Source organism: Haliaeetus albicilla, chromosome 4 (assembly GCF_947461875.1).
Source record: "Haliaeetus albicilla chromosome 4, bHalAlb1.1, whole genome shotgun sequence".
In the NCBI taxonomy this organism is placed as follows: domain Eukaryota; kingdom Metazoa; phylum Chordata; class Aves; order Accipitriformes; family Accipitridae; genus Haliaeetus; species Haliaeetus albicilla.
Window position 1 is genome coordinate 25,048,606 of NC_091486.1, and position 7,518 is coordinate 25,056,123.

The following is a 7,518-nucleotide window of genomic DNA, read 5'->3' on the forward strand; positions in this document are numbered from 1 at the left end:
ATAGTGGGAAGTTATATAGTCTTTTACCACTATAACATCTCCTTCCTCTCTTTCTCTCCTGAAAAGTGGTTTGAGCTGTCCAGGCTTTTTGCTTGCACAGACTAAGCCGTCACAGGTGAGTCTATCAATATAGCTGCACAAGTCCATACTTTTAAACCAAAATTGTGCCTAAATTAATTAAACACCTCTCTTGCCTCTGTATTAAAATTACTATTTCTTCTCATAAAATCACTACAAGTGCCCTTGTCCCCATGTTATAATTCAGGACTTAAGTAAATATGCAGAAGACTGACTCTCTAGTTGTATCAGTCAGCAGCTAAATCCCATATCTTCCTCACTAGATCAAAACTGACATGGATATACACCCACACATCCTAAAACCATCTTTACAAAAGTGCCACAAATATTCCTGCAGCCTTCCTTCAGGCTATCTTGACCTTGAAATTCACTACAAGGGACCCTGTAAAGTCAGTCAGGCCCAATTTTTGGTGAACAACATGAGTTTCAAAGACAGAAACTGCATCACAGTAAAAGCCGCTACTGGCACTCCTCCAAGGGCTTTGAGTGTGAATCATCTCTTCAACTCCAGAGATGCGCACATCCCAAAACATTGACATTTAACACAGATTTTTTTATTGCAGAGCAGTGGGCATTTTCCAGAAATGCAAGCTCTTGCACAGCATGCTGCTTAACGCAGTGAATACATCTCTCATCCCCTTTTGCTCTATAGGATACATGCATCTACATAACTGTTGTGAGATTATGTAATGACTAATCGCAGATTTAACATACAGCCTTATCACACCTGGGCCTTAACTCAAGCTAGCATCTCACATGAGCGAAAATGTCTTCAATTCATAGTTCTTAATGAAATCAAAGATATTGATCTGATGCAAAACCAGAACCTTATATATTCTACCAGAAACTCATCTGTTCTTATAGTAGATGTAACAAATTAACTAGTCAAATGACACTAAAATAAGGAAATATAACACAGTTCCAAAGGAAAGCACTTAGCTTTGACTCCATAGGACATATGATCTGTGGTTATCCCTTCAGGGATTGAGGATTGATATTTCAGTCTTTGAAAACTCAGCCACAGCTGCATTGTTGGGAACTGCAGGCCAGTAAAGACAAAGCTTTTAGGAATAATACTGCCTCATCTGCTGTCAACTGTGTCAAGCGTACCTGCTTGCAGCCACATGGTCAGCTTGCATTTGTAAGGAAGGACAGTACAGCCAACACGAGAGGAAGCCTGGTATGAAGACCAACAATAGACAGAGAGCAAGGAACAAGTGCAATTTACAATTCCCTTGAAACAAACTGGAGCACTGATATTTGCCCACTTCTCTCATAGGTTGTCAATATTTGTAAAGTGTTAAAATTCACCAGACCAGAAACTCAATTCTCCAGCAGCTGTGAGTTAAGCAACATTAGGTTCCTCTCTGAGTACTGAAATAGAGTAGTAGTCCCCTTTTCCAGCAGGAAAATCCCTTTCATCTTCTTTTTTAATGAAAGTTAAAGATGGTATGAGAGAATAGAAGAGATACCTCAAGGCACATCTTCTCTCTGGTCTCTCACTCTCAAGCTTTCAGCTGGTAATCACTCTCAGGATAATTCTGGTGACACTGGCAAGGCTGTGCACGTTGTTCATAAATTATATCCCACAACGTGACCTCATTTCCTACTTTAATGCAATGTAGAAACATCCCAAGGATGACACATTATTTTATTCAGGAGGCTGAAAGTGGAATCAGGGCAGGAAGAGTTACCATTCACAGCAGCTCTAGCACCTCATCCTCAGTTCAGGTAAGAACGTACCATATGCATTTTCGTGTAAAAGTTTGTACAGTAAGTCAAAGAGGAAGCAACTTTAGAGAGTTACAATGATAAAATTAAGTGGGAAGAAGTGATTATTGTGGTTCCTATTCTTGCAAGTTAACCGCAATTTTTACTTTTCTCTTTACTGGGCTAAGAAAGCAGATAGAGGACAATATTGTAACAGCAATTAACCCAAGAAGTGGGCCACCCCTACCTTGAAATCCAGACAGTGTTGCAAGAAATACCAGACCTTAAGTGTCTCTGAGCAGTTGTCTCTCAAGATCACACTTCCTTTTTCAGTTTTTTTTTCTATGCTGTCATTACAAGAAAGCACCTGGACAGCAGACAAGTGGGGGAAGCTGCGTGCACAGCAAGCCCGGCGAAGCGGAGGCCTGCCCTGAGCACGCGACTGGCAGAGCTCACAACGGCAACGCTTACAGCTACATCAAAATTTGCCAGTGCGGGTGTTCAGACAAGACCAAATGAAGCAACAGTTGCCAACAGCACAAAATATCGAGCCAGAAAAACAAATGGAAAACATACTTCCCCTTAATTTTCAATTAGGCTCATCTCAGGGCTTGTAAACAGATAGATAGCTTCTGATGCAAACAGCAAAACATTCTTCAAAAGACAGATTATATTTTATTGCTAGCACCCCTTAAAAAGCACCTCACTTACCCACTTGCCAAATAGGGATGAAACATCCTTTGACTTACAGTGAGAAAGCCACAACAAAACAAAAACCTCTCACCTGCCCCTTTCTTGCCCATCACTGCTCTCTCCCTTCCATGGTCACCCCAGCTACCAGCGAGCACACAGCATTTTCACTCAGAAACACCCGAGAGAGAAAAAAAATAACAGCACTGCCCTGTGTGACAGCTACCTCGTTAGAAAATAAAGCCTGAAGTCGGGGGAAGGAGCGGGCAGCTTACCTACTTAGCTTTTGGTAGGCGCCTCCGCACAAGGGTACGTATAGAGGATTTGTACTCTGCCAAGGTGAGAACCTCTCCAAGGCCGAGGCCGCCGGTACCGAGGCCCGAGAGGGGAGGGGAGGGCCGCCCCGGCCCGCCCCGGCCCGCCCCAACCAGCCCGGCACTCGCAGCCGGCTCGGCACCCGGCGGGGCCGGCCCCGGAGGGCCTCCGCCCCGGGGGGGGGGGCGCCGCTGCCGCGCACCGCCCCTCGCCCAGTGCGCCGGAGGCCAGGCCCGGGCCGGCGCCCAGCCGCGCCGCGCAAGGGCCCGCGGGCGGGCTGCGGGCGGCCGGGGGCGCGGGGCTGCGCGGCGGACGCCGGCAGGTGGGAGGGATCGGCCGCAAGATGGCGGCGGCGGCGAGCGGCCGAGCCCCTCAGCCGGCGGGAGAAGCCCTCCGCGGCGGCGGCGGCGGGCGGGAAGGAAGGAGGGGGGCCCGGGCGCGGCGCGTCCCCGCCGCGGCCTTCACCCCGAGGGCTTCTCCCGCTCTTCCCTGGCGGGAGCGGAACAAGCTCCCGCCGCCTCCGGCTTCTCCCCGGGGCAGACCGAGGTCCTTGCCGCCACCTGCCCTCAGCCGGGCCCAGGCCCCGGTCCGGCGGCGAGGCGCTGCCTCGGGGCAGAGCCTCCACTCACACGCGGGGCAACCACGGCCCCCGGCTTCAGCAGAGGCCAGCGCGGGGCTCACCGGCGCTTATCTGCCCGAACCAGGGCTCGCCGTGGGCCGATAGTGGGGCTGGCTGCCAGCCTTCCCCCCGCGGCGAGGGCAGCCCCGATCCCGCAAGTTCCTGCACTAATTCTAACTTTTTTAGCAGTTTAGAGCGCTCAGAAACAAAACCTGAAACAGAATGCCGTGTTCCCCAAGGCTGGTCAGACAGTCAGTGATTTCCCCAGTAAAAACTAAACGCTGGTAATAGGCAAAGGTTTTCTTGCTGAAAAAAGAGGATGGAGTTTCCTGTGGCTTCCCGTTTTTCAATGCAATTGAGGAGACAGCAGTTGGGGACGCCCATTTTCTAGGACCTAAGCCCAATACTGCTGCCACGTAGAGAGCAAGTGTGAAATTCTGTCTATTGTATACTTTCTTCCATAGTTTATTTGACCCAGATCAGCTTGTCTTGCTTGTTAAGTGTGGCAGACACATGGCAATAGGTGTCCTAACTGGAGTAAGTGAGCCTTGCTGGCAGACGTGATGCCATCCAGAGTCTGCGTGCTCAGTGGTTTCCCCCTCCAAACTGGGAACTTCAAGCAAAAAAAGAACCGTTCCTCTTCCCCTTTCATGTAACCTCCAAAGGAGACCAAAACAGAGGGGAAGGGAGATCTATCTCAACCAAAAAAGTTGTATGCGATGGACAATTTATGAAGTGCTGTCTCAGATATGATCTAATAAACACATAGTCAGTTCAGTTTACAAGGTCTACTATGAAAATGCTTACAGGAACGTCACCAGAAATGAATTGGATACTATATAGTAAGAGCAGTGATATCAGTAGTAACAACAAAAGTAGCAGTTAAGGGAATTAAATGAGAGGCCAGGAAAGAGTTAAGAAAAATCCCATAAAGAACACAGACAGGGATAGAAACCTGTGGGGGTAAAATATCACTGCTGAAAACTTTTAGAAGGTACTGTATTGTTGATATTGTATTTCTGCATTCATTCTAATTTAAAGGTACTGTTGCTTAATGAGTTAATTTTTGTGTTGCTGCATTAAAAATGTATACACTTAATACAGACCCCAACTGACATTTAGCAGCAATGCTGATGCAGAAGTCAGTGCCTGCCTCCCCTCTGCCTCTCATCCCCATCCTGTCCCTACACTGGGCCAACACAGCCCGGCCGAAAGACCACTGAGGGGGTTGTACCAAAGCCATGCCAGCAAATGTACATTTACTGCTGCTGGAAGGTGGTACAGCCTGTTGGGTAACACTCACCTACTGTAACATTAGGGTGAGACTTTTTGATGCAAACACTAATAAAGAAGACTCTTCTTCTTCTGTTAATTTATTCAGTGTTAAAGTTTCTCTGTTTGGCACCTGACAAAGGCCACCTTGAAACTGATTTGGATTAGGTTTCAGAAGTACAGTATAATGGGATCTTTCAGATTTTTGGCTTTCTGCCTTGCACTCTTCCCTATAGAAATGACATGCCTTGGAGTGACATGCTCTGGGGAGTAGCAAGGGAGGCAAACCAGGCCGTACTAAGAAATCTCGGTAAGAATTTATGCCTTCCCTTCTCTTGAACTTCTTTCTTCCTCTTAAAAAGATCACTAGTGATTCAGCATCTAATAAAGTATTTAAAACATGATCATCCTTCAGTGCATTATTTTACAAGAGCATAAATTTGGCTGGATAAGCCACTCATTGATTGCTATTGATATCCACCAACCAACAGCATGATTTTCCAGGGGATGAGCAGTTACAGGAGAGAGGGCTGTATTCCCATCTCAGCTCTAGCATGTACACACTCCTAAATCAGGAAAGCGCACTTGACTTGAGTCTTGTGTTTTCTTTTGGGGAACACCAAGGAATGGAAATACTCAAAAGTACGAAACTGTAGTACCAAAGGCACATGGCGAGATAAAAATTAGAAAAATACAGTAAAATTCCATTTAGAATTTTGATAAATTAAAGTTGTGTGAATTATAGCTGCTGTCTAAGAAAAAATAACGGCAAATTATATGCACAGAAATAAATAATTAGGACTTAATACAGCACATTTCCTCTTGAAGATTTTAATTCTTTTTAAACATATTATAAGCAGCCTAGCAACTATCTGTTATTCACACGCAGCCATTTGTGAGATGAACAGAGAAGAAAATAGAGTTTGACCCCATACCTTGCTAAGAAACATAAAAACTTTATTAACCAGACTGTACCACCAGAACAGCACCATGAGTAACTAAAACACTGGATTACAGGACCGGTTGGGAACTGTTAGGAACACAGTTTGTTAGTATCTTTTGACCTGGATAATTAGTAATGATAACTTAATGTTGGAGTCAAGAACTCTTTCTAATGCAGTACTGAATACACAGGATACTCCTGCATCTTCCCAAAGACTGTACCAAGTCCTGCTTCCCAGAACAGCAAAGGACAGTTACCTTCTCACTGTTCGACACCTCCTCCCTGCTCCCCCAATACTTAACCAAAGCTCTGTAGACTTTTTCTTTGAGCCACATGTTCTTCTCTGGCCTTGAATGTACCTTTGTTTTGGGTGGAGCCTCTCTGTTTTCCAGCACTCTGGGCTTATAACAGAGTTTACTTTCCTTTTCCTTTTAAGATCTTCGTAAACTAAGGGTGACAGTCATGGACACCAGATCTCATGGAGTTTCACCCAACCCATAGAAATATCAAAAAGCTGCCCTGCATTAATTAAAAAAACCCCAACATTGGGACTAGCAATGACCATAGCTATAATAGTGTGACTAATGTACAGGAGAGGCAAGTTTTTCTGTCTATAAACTACTGAGAGGACAGATTTATACAGTCCATCAGCTCTTGGTCACAGCTATCCTCCACCACTGGCAGCTCAACTTTGGCAGTTTAACTGTAGATCACAGAAAACACCATTACTAGTATTGCAAAGCCAAACTTTCCAATAGCTACTAAATAAACATAAAACTGAAAGTTGTCCCCAAAATCGTAATTTGATCCCCTTGAGCATTCCCATACCACCCATTACATAATCATGAACTGCTTTCCCCCTTGATTTTTTGTTCTGTTTTCACTCAAATTGGATTTTTCCATCCATTTATGCACCATCAAAGTAGTCAACTGAGTATATGGGACAGACAGTTCCTGCTTTTTTATCTGGACAACAGCTCAGCCGGTGAAAAGCAGCTGGAGCAACCATTACAGGACTCATCCTGCTGACCTGTGGCTTTCATCATACTCATTTACGTATGACAATTACACGTACACAGGCTGGCCCCACACAGGAGCTGCAAGAGGCTCAACTCTCTCAGGCTTCAGATAATTTAGCTTTTAAGATCTAGCAGTGACCACATGCAAACATATTTTTCAAAGGCATACAACTGAGCCAATCTGGACAGGTTTTCAGAGGATCACAAATGTATCTTTGTGCTTGGTGTGAAGGCTATTATGCTGGTAAGCTGCAAGCACTTACTGCAAAGCCTGAAATGCTGGAGTATTCTGAAGAAAATCCCTCAAGAATTTACTGTAAGCAAGTACATTTCTCCAGTTTGTTTCTGAAAATACTAAAAGTAACGGTGTTTTTTTCTAGAAAGAGTCAAAGAGCTAGCGTGGAAGTTGTAGCCAAATCGTTAGGGTGTGGTGATAACTGAAAGTCAACACTGCCTTATAATAGGAAGTGTCAAGTGAGCTTCAAAGCAGCACTATTGATTGAAAATGTAGCACCAACATCTCTCTAAATAATCTCCCAGTAGGGTATTACAAAAAAGGGACTTTTCTAAGAATAGACAGAAATAATACAGAGAGGATGAGCAGACAGCAAGAATGTTGGCAAATGCATCAGGATGTAATCTGTCTGGAAATCTACAGGTATAATCTCAGTGCGATTTCCAGGCAGCTGTGCACCTAGTTTTCAACAGCATGGAAAAATCTAAATATCTTACCAAGACAGTAATTACAACAATGGGTGGAGAGACTAGCACTTCTTAGGTAATCTCGTTATATTCAATTACGGGAAAAATACTTACTCAATGCTCCTTGGTTATTGACAACGAGCCAAATTTTATGTGAAAATTTGAGTTAT

The 7,518-nt window shown here is 44.9% G+C and overlaps 1 protein-coding gene across 4 annotated transcripts in view; it reads right to left on the bottom strand.

The window, feature by feature from the left end:
• The window catches only part of GPR155 (G protein-coupled receptor 155), a 31,911-nt gene extending 28,835 nt beyond the window's left edge, over nt 1–3,076 (bottom strand). The window contains exon 1 of one of the 4 annotated variants that reach the window (XM_069781460.1): nt 2,758–3,068. The gene's annotated coding sequence lies outside the window, so the exon portion shown is untranslated. Of the gene's footprint in view, nt 1–2,753 lie in introns of all 4 variants that reach the window. The other 3 variants (XM_069781461.1, XM_009914877.2, XM_009914878.2) reach the window with 3 other exon arrangements.
• Nucleotides 3,077–7,518: the final 4,442 nt, after the last annotated feature.